Source organism: Periplaneta americana, chromosome 13 (assembly GCF_040183065.1).
Source record: "Periplaneta americana isolate PAMFEO1 chromosome 13, P.americana_PAMFEO1_priV1, whole genome shotgun sequence".
NCBI lineage: Eukaryota > Metazoa > Arthropoda > Insecta > Blattodea > Blattidae > Periplaneta > Periplaneta americana.
In genome coordinates, this window is record NC_091129.1 from 44,013,520 (window position 1) to 44,032,879 (window position 19,360).

Consider the following 19,360-nt stretch of genomic DNA (forward strand, 5'->3'; position numbering starts at 1 on the left):
ATCAAATATATAGCACAAGAAAATGGTTACAACCCAAACATCATAAGGAAGACAAAACAAAAACTCAACAAACACAAAAGCACACAAAATACAGCATAAACACTTGAACACAACAAATACATCACACTAACATACGAAAACAAAAACACACACAAGATCGCATCCTCATTCAGAAAACAGAAATACAACATAGCATACAGAACAGAAAACACACTACAAAGACAGCTCAACACACAAACAACACAAACAAATAAATACAACCACACAGGCGTATACAAACTCACATGCAATGGTTGCGACAGTTTCTACATTGGACAGACAGACAGATCATTCCAAACTCGATACAAAGAACACATTAAAGCAATACCCAGAGGACACAATACATCTACATATGCCGAACATATAACTAATGCTAACCACACATACAATAACATAAATACAGACATGGAAATCCTACACATACAACCCAAAAACCGAAAACTCAACACACTAGAATAATATGAAATATACAGACACACCAAAACACACCCTGATCAAATTCTCAACACACAGATAAATTTCAGAATACACACTATTTGACACCACATTTCAACACTTTTCAACAATCGAACGCACCCACACAACAGGCAGCGAAGTTCGAGATGACGCCGAGATCTAGTAGGCTCTGAGGATGGTGTTAAGAAGCACGGAAACAGCTGTAAGCCGCACATGCTTACACAATTAACACGAGAAGATCGCCATTTAATCAATTATCACTATTTTTGCACGCTTTTAAGTGTTTATTAGCCCAATATTTTCGTACAGTCATTTTATGTAATACGTTTTAACCCATCATATTTATATTACCATACATTTCATCAAATCTTATTGTTTTGCAATATTATTCTTGTCTTTATGCTCACAGTATCACTATCATATGTATTTTGACCTGATGATGCCATTAATTTGGCGAAAGCGCTTGTCATGTTTTTCAATTGTATAAATGACCTAATGTAATTTATTTGTATTATTTTTAGGTTAAACACGACAGTTATTTGAAGAATCTCTATACTTACTTGCTTAAACATATTTAGTTCTTAATTTGTCCTAATATTTTGACTAGCCTATCCATTTCAGACCACAGCAAAGGTGTCAGCAAAGATATATCCAAATCTTTTAAAATGTTAAGTACCAGTAGTGCACACGTTTCATATAAAGAATAAAAATTATACAGATGTATTTATATATATGATCCGTATTAAAAAGTAAAGAAACTTCTTCAAATGAAGGAAATTCTATACTGCAGCTGATATCATGTATAGATTCAATTATGTAGGTTAACTTATCTAAGTTACTTTATTACAATTACATAGTACAAGAATAAAGGCTTCACAAATAGCTTTATTTTCCTCCTCTTTGTTCGTTTGTTTCCTCATAAATTATCTTATTAACTATTCATACTTAAGAATCAACATTATGTTAATTCCTTAAAATTCCCTTGCGTAATTAGTAAAAGCTTGCGAAACATGTTGCATTCAATAATCGGCAGGTATTACAGAACGAAGATAAGCTTCCGGCCAGTATAAATTCCACACTCTACGTGTCTCATGTGCTATTTCCACCTCCAAGGGTTTAGCGGACATACGTAAAACTTATCGTCAAAGTGGAAAGGTCTGTTTCATTCCATAATGTCCACGATGACGAACTTTAAATCACATTTCAGTCTTACATGCTGGATCTTCATCTTTGTTGGATTTCTAATTTTACAAACAAGTAAGTAATTTTATACCTCGACGAACAAATTTATTATTTACATATTAAGTAATGTTTCAACAACAACATTATATCCATTATCATTATCACCACCAAAAACAAGGAACAACAACAATATCAAAACTTGCTATGTCAAAGACCTGCTTTGGTCGCTATGAGATAACACTCCGTTTAAAGAATTCACGTCAGCCCATTCTTCTCTGTCTTATGTTTTCTTTCCTAAGACTTTATAATTGAACCGTTATATTATGTGTACTAACAACATTTTCGTTATCGTAAACATTAGCACCAACAGCAATATCATCATGAATTAAAGGCCTCTTCCAGTCACGGAGAGTTTAATTTACAGAAATAGCATATTTACGGTGATATTACATTGCTTCAGCATTGTATTGTATTGTGTTTATTTATATTCCATGGTATTCGTACATCGCTTCACAGCTAGAATATTGAACATGTCAAACGAAAAAAAAAAATCTTAATAGTACTATAGAGTCTTAATTATAGTCAGAGTCAAGTTGAAATATATACAGGAGAGTTTTACAATATAGTTTACTAATACAAGATAAAGATTTAGTATCGATACTTAATACAATACAGAAATATTCATGAAGCGTTGTTGAATGTCGTGAATTAAGCTACAGAATAGAAGGCGTGAGAAATTAGGTGCTTCTTTAATTTCGCCCTAAATAGTGATGTTTTGAGTTTCATGTTTTATATCTATAGGAAGGCTAATAAAAATGTTTACTGCTACACAACGCACTCATTTTTGATAGCACGATAGATTTGTCGATAGAGTATAAGTTATTTTTGAAGCGTATTCATGCTATGAACTGTTGAATTAGTTACAAAGTTTGCATGATTACATACGAGGAAGATTAATAATGAAAAAATATATATACCGGTACTTACAAGCCATGAACATTATTTGTAATTAGTTTTTTTTTTAAATAGTTCTACAGATTCCCTAAATTTAGCACCTACTATTATTCTAATTATTCTTTTTTGTAGTAGGAATATACTGATACTATCTGTAGAATTTCCCCAGAATATTATTCCAAAACTCATAACCGAGTGGAAGTGTGCGAAGTATATTGTTTTTAAGGTATTGATATTTACTATCTCTTGCATAGATCTAATAGCAAAACATACTGAGTTTAGTTTAGGGGTAATTTATTTAATACAATTTTCCAAATGTAACACATTATCGATTTGCAAACCAAGAAATTTGGTTGTTGTTGTTTCTAATAGGGATCCATTGTTAATTATTCCGCTTGAAATTTGCGAGCTTGAATTTGGACGCTTCCAAGACGTTACGTCCATTGAAACCATGTCCATATAACTTACGTCCTCTAATATTTTTGTCCACTTTCATTTATGTCCGCATTTTATTGCATCCATCGTTTTGGGTCCATGACTGTTATGTCCACTTTTATTTATGTCCACTTTTATTGAAGTCCACTTTTATTATAGTTTACTTTTATTTATGACCACTTTTTTAATGTCCACTTTTATTTAATACTGGATCAGCAGTATTTTTAGCTTCCTGTTTCATTGTTCATTGAAATTATGGAAACGGCTACCTTCTTTCCTCTATAGTGTGCATTGAGCCACAACCATGGATGAAGCAAAATTGATCCAGTCTAAAAAAGAAAAACCTTTGCTATTACAAAGTTTTTGTTATCATCATTTATACAGCAGTAATGGGCAAAAGGGATACTGGAGATATGAAGAGAGAGATGTGCTTGGCGGGCATTTGAATGAGCGATACCCTATTGAAAGATCGTACCTACAAAATTTAAATCGAGTAGAAGAGATTGTTCGGAATTACAACCACTACAACGAAGAAGTAGGCCTACACATCAGAACTTACCTCAAAGCTATTAGTTATCTGAAGCTGTATGAAGAGGAACAGGCAGAAGAGATTGAGTACAGATTTGAAGTAAATTTTTAGCTGAACATAATGTATTTTACAATCATGTAGTGGACGTAAAAATGTGGACATAAAATTTGTGCAATTGGACTAAAATAAAGTGAACATATACTTCATTGGACATATATTTATGGACATAGTGTAATGGAATTTTGTATAATGGACATAATAAAATGGGCATTAAAATTGTGGACATTATAACGAGAATCTAACGTCTGTGTTTCATTTGGACAGGATTGAAATCGAATCATGATAGTTTTGTTACAATTTTATAATAATTTATTGGTTGAGAACCAATCACACATTTTGAGGAGAATTGCCTGTGTTGAAGATTGGAATGTGTTGGAGTTATTGGCTGTAATTACTATACTTGTATCATCTGTCACCTTACTGTTGGGGAAAACCTCGGAAAAAACCAAACCAGGTAATCAGCCCAATCGGGGATCGAACCCGCGCCCGAACGCAACTGCAGACCGGCAGAAAAGTGCCTTAACCGACTGAGCCACGCCGGTGGTTTTTATTTTGTTAGGGAGGCCTTATAATACGTAACCATAACCTTTATGAGGTCTAAATACTGCACTGGCATAACTCTATTCAACACAGCAGGCAGCAGAAAAGCTTTCCATAAATGATAAGTTTTCACGATTTTCTAAACTCTGAGTAATTCCTGGTTCGTTGTGTAAGAACATTCGGAACATGCATAGTTGTATATCAGAAACGAATGTGAAATATTACAGCAAGAAATATGAGTGATTTGTTGCCCACGTGTAATACAAGAATTGCTGTTATCTGAAATTAGACCGTTATTTCAGTGCTCGTGGCAGAGAGCTCATTAACTCTTGTGATGCAATTAAATTCCGTGACAAACAGGTGTAATTCTTTCTCCTTCTATATTTCCTATATTGTTCTGAGTGAGACAAGTAGCTAGCAGACTTATTATTCACATGATTTTGTCCACAACCTCGGAATCCTTTCCAATAAAGCGAAAATATCCGTAACTTTTAATTTATTTAACCTTCCAGAACTACTCCTTTACCTTCGGCTCCCCCCTACTAACATTAATGCATAACACAATGTCAATACGGCGGTTGCTGTCGTCTGCGACACAACGAACTTTTCTGTTGATTTTCGAGTTCGTCATTTTTTCCGGTTATTATATGCTTATTTCAGTTGTGTTAACTCTCGCTAGTGGTTTTATATTTTATTTTATCCGTCTTAGTATTTATTTTATTATTGTAAATATTTTCGTTTTATCACTAATAATTTTATTATTACTATTATTATTATTATTATTATTATTGTTATTGTTATTGTTATTGTTACTATTATTTCTATCATCAGCATTATTATTTGATCTCTGTAAAATTTATGTAGACTACTGGACTGTACCCGAGCACGAGCATATGCTCATTTCGGGTATCTATTCATATGTATTCATTTCAAAGGTAAATTGTAAATAAATTTGATTTTGAAATTTGACCTTACATTCTCGCAAAAATATTAGGATAATTTGAAAGAGAAATTAGCAACTTAGACAGCAGTATTCGAAAAAATTTGTGACGTAGTCGAATTATCCATTATCCATTTCTTACACAGAATATAGATAGCTTCGTAATGTCAACTGAGTGAGGTTTATTATTTAAATTAATTGCCCAAACATGGACTGCACCTACTGATTTATTGTTTTTGAGTTCTTAAAATGTTATACATATAAGCTGATGTATATCGTCGTTGTTCCTGCAATGACTCCTATATGACATAGGCCCTATTAATCGAGCTTCTGATTTTTGCTCTATTAAATAACTTAAATAGTGATACAGGAAATAATAAAATCTCCTATATGTAATTATATTTCTTTGTTTCGAAAATGTAAGAATTCACAGTCTCCTATGTACGGTTTCCATAGTATGAATAAATGTGTTTTTTCCTCCTACTGAAAATTGTTATATTTTGCACATAGGAGTTATTGCAGGAACAATGAAGATATGAACTTTAAGGCTGTGTTCACTATAGAAGCTTCACCTAGGATTACTTAATTCAGATTTAAACTGTAGTTCAAAGTAACAACTATTTTCAACTTTAGTGTAACTCTCAAATTATGTTTAAATATTAATTTAGTGTAAACCACCAAATTTTCAAATTGTTCTGTTTAAAACAAACGTAATGGTTAAATTTATTATATTAGAGTTCGGGAAAGTGCCGTTCATTGTCAGGAAATGTTGTTGTTTTTTAATATCAATCTAGGAATTATTTATTGGAATTTGTAATGAGATTAAGAGAATGTACTTCATTATTCTGGCTGACTCCAGAAGAGACAAGAAGTAAGTTATTTTCAAAAATAGAATAAAAATTAATTTGTAATATAATGAAATTTTGATCTGTTATCAATAAGTTGTGAACCTAGTAAATGTTTATTTCCCATTATGATTTGCAATCAGTGAAGATTGACTGTTACATAATATACTTTTCGTCACCGAATCTTTCTTCTTTTTCATTTCCATGGATACATTTAATAGCTTTCCAATGTTTGCAAATTGCGTTGATCTTTGCATTGAATTTTTCAGGTGGCTTCTTCCAAGTCTCTTCTTTCTATTTCTCTAACACAAAGTCACTTTCTTTAACTTACCACAATGTTTATTCCTAGCTTATCTATGCTAAAATTAACTTATATTACTCTTCACTAAAATTTCTAGTTGTTTTATCTGATTTTCAATTGATTTAGAATTTTTTTTTTTTTTTAATTTTAGTTACCAATGTGGTCTTTTGAACCTACATTGCAAGAAGTCAAACAAATAGGCTACTAGATTTCGTTTAAAAATTCGACTATTGGTAAATGGTGTAATACAGGGTGTCCACCATGAACCTGACACATTTGAAATTGCTGTATAATTCATACTGCTTGGGGTAAAAAGAAAAGAATGCATGCAATATCAAGAGTAACTCACCAAGTTTTATTAAAAAAAATCAATACACCTCAACCTGAAATCCTCTCGTTGCACGAAGAACATCTAGCCTGAATTCAATTTCCTGCCAGGTTTTCTGAAGCATCTCCGATGTAACGGAATTGACGGCATCTCTTATGCGGCCGCGTAGCTGTTGAAGATCACGAATTTTGTGGCCTGTATAAACTTTGTTCTTGACATATCCCCACAAGAAAAAACCTAGAGGGGTAACATCCGGTGATCGATGTGGTCATCTTGTCGGTCCATCACGCCCAATCCAGCGACCGGGAAATTGTGTCGAGAAATTCTCGAACGATCAGGCTCGAATGTGGTGAGGCGCCGTCCTGTTGAAAGATGACTTTCGGCTGCAAATGCATTAACTGACGCACAACAAATTGATCCAACATGTCGAGGTAGGTATTGCGCGTAACTGTTTGTCCTGCAAAGAAAAAGGGGCCGATGATCAAATTGTGCATCAATCCGCACCACACATTTAATTTCGGGCTGTCACGAATGTGTTCCACAATGTAGCGTGGGTTTTCTGACCCCCAAATACGCGCATTATGTGTGTTGACTTTGCCCGATAAATGAAAAGTGGCCTCATCAGAAAAAGCAATGCGAGTTAAAATGTTGGGTCTTCATCAATGTGCTGTAACATGTCGATAGCAAATGCCTGCCTCTTATTACCGTCATCTGGTTTCAGTACATGAACCAACTGCAATTTGCATGCATGAAATCCAAGAGAGCGATGCAGTATCTTATGTACTGTGGACTTCGGCATCTGCAGTTCTCGTCCCGCTTGTCGAACTGACTTGCGTGGACTTCGTTCATACGCCTGTCTCACTGCTGCTACACGCTCTTCTGATACGCGCACATTACCGCCACCATGCAATTTCACCACACTTCCCTTTGCCAAAAAGTGCTGTTTCCATGTCTTAATGGTGTTCCGTGATGGTGGGTCCTTCTGGAACACGCGCCGAAAGTTGCGTTGCACTTGAATCACCGAATTTGTTTCGGCATACCACCAGATCGCTTGTGCTCGCTCTTGCGCTGTCGCCATTTTGACTCAAGCTACCGCAGCGCCACTATAACCTCTCGCGCGGGTTTTTAAAAATAGCCAACGAAATTTCCACAGTTTCTCTACATATTGCAATGCATGTTACCAACTTATTTCCATTCATTGATTTTTGGCAGCCAAATGAAATGTGTCAGGTTCATGGTGGACACACTGTATTATGATTGTCATTTATTTCAGTTAAGTGAAAATAGAAAATCGGGAAGTAAATATATTAGAGTAATTTCAATATATTAACCTCAATTCAGGACTTATTTTAACTATTAACAGTTAATCAGAATTTCAGAATTGCTAGGTGTTACAGTTTGATCTCAGTACTATGTCATGGCTTAAGATTGAACTATAAGTCCTAAAAGAGAATTATGAGAATATGAAATTGTTTTAAATCACACAAATACAACGTACTTTCTTCAAATCAATTCGGTTTTCGAAATAAACTTGGCACAGATGATCTATTTCATGTGATACAAACAATATAATTTTATGTGAGCTAGACTGAGGGAATAAACGCTTGGGTATATTTTTGGATATTCGAAAAGCATTTGATACCGTTAACCATGATATTTTATTAGATAAATAAACTTGTTAGGAATTAATGGTCATTTTCTAAGTTTATTTAAGTCATATTTGGATAACAGAAGTCACGTAACTAAAATTGATAATGAATTTGGTTTTACTCAAAACACAAAAGTAGGAGTCCCTCAGGGCACTGTTCTTGGTCCAATTTTATTCTTGATTTATATGAATGATTTGTTATTAACTGATTTACGCAAATATAATGGGGTTATATATTCATATACGGATGATACCGTAATTCTTTTCTTTTTGGTGGAAAGGCACTTATATTAATGCGAATAATGGATTACTGGTAATTAAAGAGTGGTTTAATTCAAACGTTCTTTCCTTAAACACATCCAAAACAACTGTTGTTTCGTTTTCACTAAGGTTCAGTGGTCTTAAATCTCCTCAATCTTCTTTGAGGCTCAAAATTCATTATTCTTATTGTTCTTCTCAAGTGACTGTCCCATATTAATCGAATCCTCAGAAGTTAAGAATTTAGGTATTACAATCGACCAATACTTACGATAGAATAAAAATATTACATATTTATGCAATAGATTACGTGAAACAATTTATATCTTTGTTACACTTCGGTCACATTTACCAGTTAATATTTTACGTTTCATTTTTATTTAGCTTATTTCAAGCCATTCTCCAGTATGGAATTTTAGGATGGGGAAATGCTTGTAATTGAATCCTATAGATTCAAAATCCTCTATATCTACTTTCACAAAACGGAAGGATGAGTAGGATAAATAGTGAAAAATTGAGGGAGTTTTCAACCTGACAGTGATTTTTAACAAACCTTTTGCTTTAAATTTAGTGGCTTTCTTAATTCAAACTATATAAATCATTATAATTCATTCTCTGCAAGCAATATGTGGGCGTAACTCAATTATGAACAAAATGGTCTTCAGGGAGTTTTGAATCTAGAGGATTCAATTCTAATCTCACTCCACTAATACTTCTTCAGAAAATAATAATTAAAATATGCCTTATAAACCAATTGATTACTCATCCGTGCTTTTGTTCATTAATTTTAAAGTTTTGAAAATTAAACAAATTTATTATATTGCCTTATTAAACTTTACACATAAAAATCGCAATAAATTCAAATTGTATCATCATAAAAGTTGGAACTAAAAGATCCGATTTTACGACTAGAGGAACCAAAGTGTTTCACAAGCACAGCTCTTAACCATGGTACTTACTTTGGTCCAAGGTTATATAATAAAATAATTGAAAAATACCCAAATTTGGAAAATTTTAATATCAGAAATTTCAAAAATAACGTTAAGAATTTAATTTTTAACAATATATATTGATTTAATATGCATATGTATTTGTACGAGTTAAATTGTTAAAATTGAAATTGTATTTGAAGAGTCCACTGCAAGCATGACGGATGTCATTTGGAATACATTTTGCAGGAGAAGCAATTGAAAGTTTGAAATGCTTAGTGCTCAAAGCTTAACTGTGATTTTCCGATCATTACTGGACAATGACTATCAGTGTTAATGCCATATAACTCTGTATGTACATTCTATATGTCTTAAGCTATGCATTGACAGTTTTTGTTCATTTTCGACAAAAAAGTGACATCCATCATTCTTGCAGTGGACTCTTCATTTTTAAAGTTAATTTAGTCCTATAATTTTTTTCTTGACCCACTTTGTGTCAAATAATTATCTTTGTGTTAAGTATGTGTTTAGATAACTCCCTGAGCACGAGTCTTTACTCCTTCAGGGAATAATTAAGACTGTATTTTTTCTACATGTTTTTACTAACAATATATAATTACTAACAATTCACACATATTCTTAAAATTGCTGTTGAGAAGAAAGGGACTGTGGCTATTGCATGACGCACTAATGATGAACGATGAGTGGAACAAAGAAAAATTCTGTCCGGTACATCGTAATAATATATGACCCACTAAATTCCACTGTGGAAAGACATCTGCCTGCAAAGTATGAAATTTCGTGATCGAAGAATAGTCGGTAAGTATTGTCTATTAAAGGCTGTCAGTTTAGACTATGTTTTACATGCCGCGGGTTTCCGTTGCTGGGTCAGTTGTCAACCTTACTCATTCCACCTGGAGTAGCCGTAAAGCGTTAGTAATTTATCTTCTTTATTAACTCACTCCGCACGTGGTCTAGCTACATTGCAATTTACACTATGTTAATTAATTCTTATCAGGAAAGAAAGCAGGGAGAATGCTGAACGTGACACTTCGACAATAAAACTAGCTTGGGGCAGCTTTGTATTTCAAACCAGGTCGCGTGCTACCCATGAAGTATAAACTTAAGATGTAAATCTGAGACATTTTACCGTCGAAATCACGTTTTTTTGCAAAGGATATCATGCCCAGAATATTTTATCTAAATGTCGAAGAATCTTAAGTGCTTCTATCGCAAGTTAACTTAAGTCCATACATCTATTTTCTTTCGAATTAAACTGCTCAATCACATGATGAGACGGCAGTTGAGTACAGACACCACAAATCTGAGATTTCACTTGTAACATAGCATATCAACAGCGGACAAACAATTTGCTAGCACAAGACTGGGTTCCCACATTGTGCTAATGGACATTTCAGTTGTTGCTTAGAATTTTTACTACTAATTAATTAATGAGGAGAAACGGAAGGAAAACGATTTAAAAAGTACTCGAAAACATTCTTTGCGAGGGAAATTATGGCAAAGAAGAACTGTCTATGTGAGGTCTAAGCCTATTGGTCACTAACCTCACTCCATATTTCGTCGTTCGGGCCATTCATGTTTGTTAAGCACTATTACCATACCAAATTTGTCCCCGATTAAAATATACGGCACCGAAATTCCGTTCAGTGAATCAGTAAAGAATCTAGGTATTTATATGGATAAAAGTTTAAATTGGAACATTCAAGTTGCAGAAACCTGCAAAAAAGTATTCTCATTAATCCAATCGTTTAGGCGATTGAAGAATTTTCTACCCTTTTCCATGAAAAAAAATGTTAGTGCAAACACTCGTGATGCCCCACTTCGATTACTGTGATATTCTGTTTACTGACCTAAGCGTTACTTCGACGCAGAGATTACAACGTGTTCATAATATGTGCGTCCGTTTCGTCTGCAATATTCGCCGGGCTGATCACGTAACACCATCCCTCGAAATGTTGTCCTGGCTCCGTCTCGAAGATCATAGGAAAATCCACTGTCTTTCCCTTCTCTTCCACATATTGCATTTCTCCACTCCTGTTTATCTTGCGTCTCGTTTTCAAAATCTATCCACCCATCATAACCTAGACACACGATCACAACACTCCTCAATATTATCCATTACCTCCCACCGAACATCCTCATATTCATCTTCTTTCACTGTGGCTGTTCCTCGACTTTGGAATTGTCTACCGAGTAATTTCAGGGACTGTCAGACATCAAACCAATTTAAGAATAGACTAACGAAATACTTTTCTAACAATTCTTGTTAACAATAATAACTCTTTCAGGTTTCTCAATGTTTAATTATTATAAAGTATATATCACAGAATAAATATTGAAATTATCTCAGTATTATTATTATTATTATTATTATTATTATTATTATCATCATAACTATTTCTTACCATTGTTTATTATTGTCACACTAACATTACTTATCCAACTTTCATTATTTACTTTCATGTTGTTTTATGGTCTAGATATGAATGTAATTACTATGTAACCAGTTGTATTCAATTAGAATCAGAGTCTGGCTGGGCGGAAGAGAAGGCCTACTGGCCTTAGCTGTGCCAGATTAAAAAATAAATTATTATTCATTATTATTATTATTATTATTATTATTATTATTATTATTATTATTAGACAATTTTTTAGAAGAAAACCGAAAATGGAACGAAGCACGACAGAACAAGAACAAAGAGGTATCACCGATGATGTTACAAGCCTCGACAGTGAGTTTGAGTGGAGGAAGGGATATGGGCCCTTGCATTATGCGAGCGACTCTACAGTAAGCTATCCCTAGAACACCGAATACGAAATGCGATCGCCAAGCCTCCGATTTCAGAAGATTTCAATGTTGAAAATGCCAATATTTGTATGGGAAGTGAAGATACAGATCCGTAGCCCATATCTTTTAGGGCTGAGTCCTTCAATTCTCTTAGCGCCCCAGAAAACCCATAGAAACCACAGCTAGGATAAGTTGTGAGATTATTTTAATAAAATGTGGCATGATCGGCCCTCAGTGCATATTCCGGGACAAAGATTCTGTATCCTTCTTACTTACTCTCTTCACTCTAAAATTGTCCTGAGAGCACGAACCTCCTATATAATGCATGTAACCACTTGGTTGCTGAGAAATTCAGTTTTAACCATGCTTATGTACAAAGGATTGGACATAGTTACTTGTCGGAGGGAAATCCTTTGACATCATTACACAGTAAGACCGAAAGCTTTGCAATGTGCACAAAATTCCTAAAGGTGAACACTGAATATTTTGTAAAATGATAGACATGGGGAAATTTAACGTAAGAAATCAACAATATCTTCAGCATATAAGACTAATACACAGTGATATTCATTATAAGTTTAATGACAATTGTTTATAACGTTACTTTTTATCACAAATTCTAGATTTACTTTCTTTTCAAGTTTAAGACTAGGAATTTGTTTCTTATCCTGTTCAAGTAAGAAGTATGTTTTCAAATGTATCCCAATAAACCCTAAAATCTAGTTTGTCAAGAAGTGTTTTCACAAGAAATTATGAAGTCATCATTACCATTTCGACATTTAAGTACCAAATATTCGGTTTCGATTGTACCGTCGTATTGCAAAATATCCCTGTATTGAGAAATTCATATATGAAGTAGGTCTATTTTCCGTAGTATAGGCCTATATAGACCTTATTCTATGCTCTACAGAGATAAAATTTACATAATTGTAACATAAGATGACTATGTATAACAATAGTAGTAGTAGTAGTAGTAGTAGTAGTAGTAGTAGTAGTAGTAGTAGTAGTAGTAGTAGTAGTAGTAGTAGTAGTAGTGGTAGTAGTAATTTTAATGGTGGTGGTTGTGGTGGTAGTCACTTACGGCTTTTAGAGAACCCGGAGGTTCATTACCGGCCTCACATAAGCCTGCCATCGCTCCCTATCCTGAGCAAGTTTAATCCAGTAGCTACCTCCCTGAAATCCATTTTAAAGGAATAATAATGATAATAATAATAATGATAATAATAATAATAATAATAATAATAATAATAATAATAATGCCATCCAATATTTCAACGCCTATAAAGCTTTAAAATAACAAAATTAATTTTTAAGTTCATTCCAAGGCGAAAAAAAAAACTTGCCTGGGAAACCATATAAAATACGACAATTATGAGAAAAGAAAGTTTAAGTTTTTGACATAAATTCTTGTTTAGAATAGTATGATCAATTTAGCTTGAAAAGTTTAATTCTAAAAAATTTCAACATTTTCATACAGTTCCCTATACCTGCAGTTTAAATTTCTATAACATAAATTACAGCACTTAACTCCACACTATTTCCTATGTTCGCAAAATAACTACTTTGCAATCGCTAGAGTTAACTTTGATGTAACTGCTCAAACTTCAGAGTAGAGTTCATTTCAATCAAAGTGTTGTGGTTCATTTGTATAATAACACGTAAAGAGTTTTATTGAAATTAATGTAGCCTACTCTAAAGTGTAATCACTGATATCAAAGTTACCTCTAGCGATTTCATCATAATTAGCCTATACAATACTACAAGTGAAATGAAATAACCAAGCAGATTTTCAGAGTGAATAGATCATGTTGTATGTAACAATAAAATGTAATGCCATATTGGTGGAAAGTCCACAGTTTTCTCAGACAAAATGTTTTTCCCAAATATTTAATACCCTCTTATTCGGTAAATATTGCGAGTAGGATCATGAATTGTCCATATCGATAGAAAATCTAATGAAAAAATAATTTATCTCTCTGGTGTATTTCGATATCATGGATGGTTTTCATGTAAATTTAATTTAAAAATCACTAATTTCAAGTCAATGAAAGATGTGAGTAGATTGCAACGTGGTAGCGAGAGAGGGAGTTTTGCGTACAGAGAGGTCTGAGTTCGTTGACCTCTTACATCTCTATTGCGAGAAGAAAAAAATTGTGTTAGCGGCGATGTTGCCAGACTGCTAAAACTTCGTAGTTAACGTTTTAATTAGACCTGCATTTAATCACAAAACGTAATATAGGTTTTTTATATTTAAGTGTACTCTATCGTCCCTTTCAATCTGAAGGATTATTTCACTTCTAGCCTGAAACAATTATTTTAATAAAGGTATTATTATTATTAGTATATTATTTTTCTACTTCCCCCCCACCTCTTATATTTTGTCATGTAGGAAAATCTTGAGATTTTCTAAAGGATTATAAAATACCCACAATTGTTTTATTTAGTTGTCCATAATCAGTACATTTCAATTCTAATTCATGTCAATCTTAAACATTACGCAGTCTACGCGCTAATGAAATTCAGATATAAATAACTTGTTTTATTATTTTTTACTGTATTATCTTATCTTACGTGCTTGTGAAAAAATTCGTAACTAATTTTCCTTGTATTCCATTACCTTATCAACACGATGAATTGCTGAAAATTACAATGCTCTAGTCTGTACAAAAAAAATACACGCAATGTTGTATATAAGTCACCTATTATAAAACGGATATAAATAAGGACTTCATTGTATAAATATGAACGAAAGCTTGGAATATCCTGTGTACTAAACTTCCAGACTGCTTAACATGTCTGACCGTGAAACGAGCGAGTCCGGGTTCAAATCCTGGTTGGGAAAAGTTATCTGGTTGGGGATTTATCAGAACTTTTCCCCTCTCAAACATTTGAAGCATAAATGCTGGGAAACTTTCGGAGTTGGACCTCGGACTCATTCTGCCTTCCTTAATTTCAACTTCATCTATTAGGAGAAGCAGCAGACATGGTACTGTGATTCGCTACATATTTCATCTGTCTGGGGGGGGAGGCCTGCGTAAGATCCGAAGGAGGCATAGAGGCTTTCTTAGCGGATTAGGACAAACCAGGGAGTTACTACAGCTGTAGAGCTGTATAGCTCCCTGAGGCAGATGGTATCATGGTGAATTGCGGATCTAGGGTGTTGCGTTCTTCAGTCAATATAGGATGTAGCAAGACTAGTACGTGGTAAACAGAGGTCACCGATTCGCGCAGACTGCAGAATATCAACAGCTGAATGGATAATATGACACCAAGCAGTTAATCACATAGATGCAGAAATGCTGTCCTAAGGACTTCAATAATCATTCCATAATAAGAAGCTTGGCACAATAAGCCTAAAACTACGATGCAAGTCTTCGGGTCCCTCAAAAAAGGATTAAAGCTTCCATAAACTAATACAATATAATACAATATAAAATTGTTTATTTATTCACTCATATGACAAATCAATATTATTAAAACTAATGACACTTATTCATATATGTAGTCATTATGTTCTGTATAATGCAGTTTACGAACGTTTTCGCCCTTCGGGCATTATCAGGCTCTGTGTATAATATCTCATTATTAGTCTCTGTAGTAAAATAAAATGATAATTTAATGAAATGAACTGTTTAAAAATTAATATGTATAAAATAATGTACAGACTTATGTGCGTAAAATTAAAACTGTGATTGCATTGCAATGATACATAAAATTATGAAAACTATGAACATGTAGTGATGTTCCTCATTTTAAACTTCATAATACTGATATGTGTAGATCTTGTCTCAAAGGTTCGACTTGGGAGGTGAATTCCATCTGAAATATACAAACTTCAAACGTGAAAATGTGGTCAAATTGAGTTATCAAATGTACTCACGTTTTAAACGTGTATATTGCACAAGCAGTTGTGATATTTCATTGCGATGTGAAGTAGTATTTATCTGTAATGAAAACTTTAGTATCAAAATATGTAAGTTTTGAAATGTGGAAGTATACCAATTATATGAACATACTTACGAGGACATGAGACGACCTTGTTGGACTGGATTCACCGACTAATGTGACGCGAGCGTTGTACTGTGCTCGCGTAGAAAGCTTACGCGGAAGGATATTACGTTGTGGTGGGGTTTAAAAGTTATACAGAGGATTCCGGATTTGAATCAAATTTTCATTAAGAATACAGTTATCCCTTTGAATCTGTTTTGCAATATTATATTCCTCTGCAGAATTTATTAATTTTGTGTCTATTCCAGATTTTAGGATTTTTAAGGTTTTGTGGATCGGGCCTAATTCGTGTCCAGTTTCTATTAAATGGGAGGCGTATGTGGATTTTTAAGATTGTGTTTGAAGTCCGAAATGTGTTCATTGTATCTAATTTTGAAGTTTCTTTTAGTCTGTCCTATATATTTTTTCTTGCATGTATGACATTCCAGTCTGAATCATCACAATATGCTTTCTAAGTTTCCATAAACTAATTCATATAACCATATATCGGTTTATACGATTGACCGTCGTCAATCCAGGTCCATCCTACAGAGATGCCACTCCTGGACATTCGAAATATCCAAATTCCTCATTCTCAGATCTGATAAAATGCCATTAATACATGATTTCTATATCCTCCTCTTCTCGGTTCCGACCACATGCGTACGATTCTTTTCCAATAGGCACCGTGCATGGGTCTCAAAATCGTACTGGTGGCGCCGCGCTGTGTCTCAATCCCTAATTAACTACAGTCTCGCAGTCATTCACTAGTCATGTGTGATATAGAAATTACATGCGGCTTTCTGCCGATAAAAAGTTGTAATATTAGTAAGAATGGGTTCATTGATTCATAGTGTTCTGCCCAAGGGCAGGTCTTTCACTGCAAACCCAGTAATCTCTAGTCTTTAATTATTTTATAGACTCAGTGGAAAGTTCAGTACTGCTAGAGGAGTGTAAAAATGTAACTACAAAGTTCCTGAAATATCAGTGAAGTTGTTTGGCATTTAAATCAGATTTCAGACAATTGAATGAGGGTGAACAGTCACGTTACGAAAACATTGATATACTTATATTTGATATCATGACGTGTGTAATATTTGTGTGTATAATGTCTCTATAAATTACGTATTTTAATGTGATTTAATTCTAAAAGTAGTCTTAATTACACTTCCTGAATAATGGACAACTGCAAATTCTCTAAAACACAACGCATATGAACAATATCATCAACATACTACCTCTGATTGAGGTTCTGGCTGATATGTATATCTGTTATCAGGCTGTACATCTCACTTGACGACATGTGTTAGAGGAAGAACAATATTGTTTGTATGCATCTGAAGTCTGACTAGTGTAATTTGTAGCTAGTCAGCGATATATGCAATGGAAGGGAAAAGGAACTGGCCACTCTATCCCATGATATTCTGGCCTAGTTGCCTCATAAGTGGTGCCTTGTTGGTATCACTTATGAGGTTCAGGCTTCTGTTTGGATAGTTGAATAAACAATGAGATCAACATGCGGAAGTAGTTCAATTGATAGTTTGTGTAAAATGTTATACTGTATATTTTAATTCGCTGAATGCACCTTTCAACATGAATTCGAACACTGGCAACGCTGTAAATAGTTTCGACTTCTTCAGCTGTTAATTTACCATCGTTCAGATAGGGTGGAGTAACAACAATGATCCCTTTATCGGAGAGGTTTGTTATTATTCCGGGAAAACCTGACTTCATCACCACCTTCTAATAAAGTCAATAATCCGCAATCAGTTGTTATGAATGTGTCTCTCGATCTGTCTCGGTAGCATTTAGATTTGAAGGCCACCATCTGATCCACATTGGGTGGCTGTTCCACTTCTGAACAATTAAGTGTCACTCTACATTTTTCAATATTGTAGGCATTGTTTCCTGAATACTTTCTTTGCTAGGCCAAAACCCAAAATTACAATAACCATTGTGGATGTCAACAACATTAAAGTGGCGGTAAAAATACATCATAATTATAATTGTACGATTAACTCCGAACATCACCCTCATAGCAGAATACGACAATCCAGTTTTCATTTTAATTGGAAAATATGAGTAGACGATTTTCTTTACTAATCTTACTCTTGGACAGAATTTTTCGAAAGCTTGCGATGTGAAATTCACTAATAAAAATGGCAAAAATAATATGTATCTTGGGGCGTTTCGACTATCTATGGTAGCTATTTTTGGGTTAAATGATAGAATTGGAAATATTTCTTATTATGATTCTATGGGTATGATTGTGTTTCAATTGGCAGAAATTTTAACAATATATTCGAAACCACAAGTCTGGTAGTTCTGTCTCATATTTTATTGTAGAATAATTTCGGAAACCTTGCATTTCATTAAACATATCATCTGTTCCTGAACGCTTGTCATAACATTTCTTACGCGACTTCAGTTTGGCATGTAATGGAATAGACACTTGAATAGACAATTCACACAATTCAATTGTGAAAGAATAAACAAAATCACTAAGAATGGTTTCATTTACTTCTGCCTGTATGGCTACTTCATTTTTCGAAATAACACTTGTTGAGCATTCGCCTTCCATAAAACTTAAATTTTCATATTTTCTTCTTCTTCTCTTTCGTACCTTTCCGGAGTTAGTTGAGATGAGGCAGTCTTTTTCTTGTCATCTTTTATAAAAATACTGGGAACGGTATGCTAGTTTTGGGGGTGTACTGATCTCGTTCCCAATAAAATGAATACCGCAAATTCTTGCTGCGGGTGTTGGTTTCCAAGGTGAACCATAGCACTTGAAATCAAGAATTAAACATCGATATGAATACATTTAAAATTAAGTATATTATTATTTATTGTTGCTAATATTATACATTATATATATATATAAAGAACTCAGTAATTATGTACTTTTTGAAATTTAAATGATAAATTCTTGTCGTTGTTAACTTAATGATTATTTATAAACATAATATTATGTACAATAATTTTTTTTGAGGATATACTGAGTCCGTAAGGGCTACCCTCAATGGGGGCAGTTTAATATTATTATCATTCTATTTTTAAATCAGGCCTAGTATATAATACTACTGTATGATTACAAGCAGTGTAGCCTTATTTACTTTCGTC

At 33.8% G+C, this 19,360-nt stretch overlaps 1 long non-coding RNA gene across 1 annotated transcript in view; it reads left to right on the forward strand.

Moving 5' to 3' along the window:
- Nucleotides 1–1,610: 1,610 nt before the first annotated feature.
- The window catches only part of LOC138711832 (uncharacterized), a 41,717-nt gene continuing 23,967 nt past the window's right edge, over nt 1,611–19,360 (forward strand). The window contains exon 1 of the long non-coding RNA XR_011335487.1: nt 1,611–1,752. This is a non-coding gene — a long non-coding RNA (uncharacterized lncRNA). The remainder of the gene's footprint in view (nt 1,753–19,360) is intronic.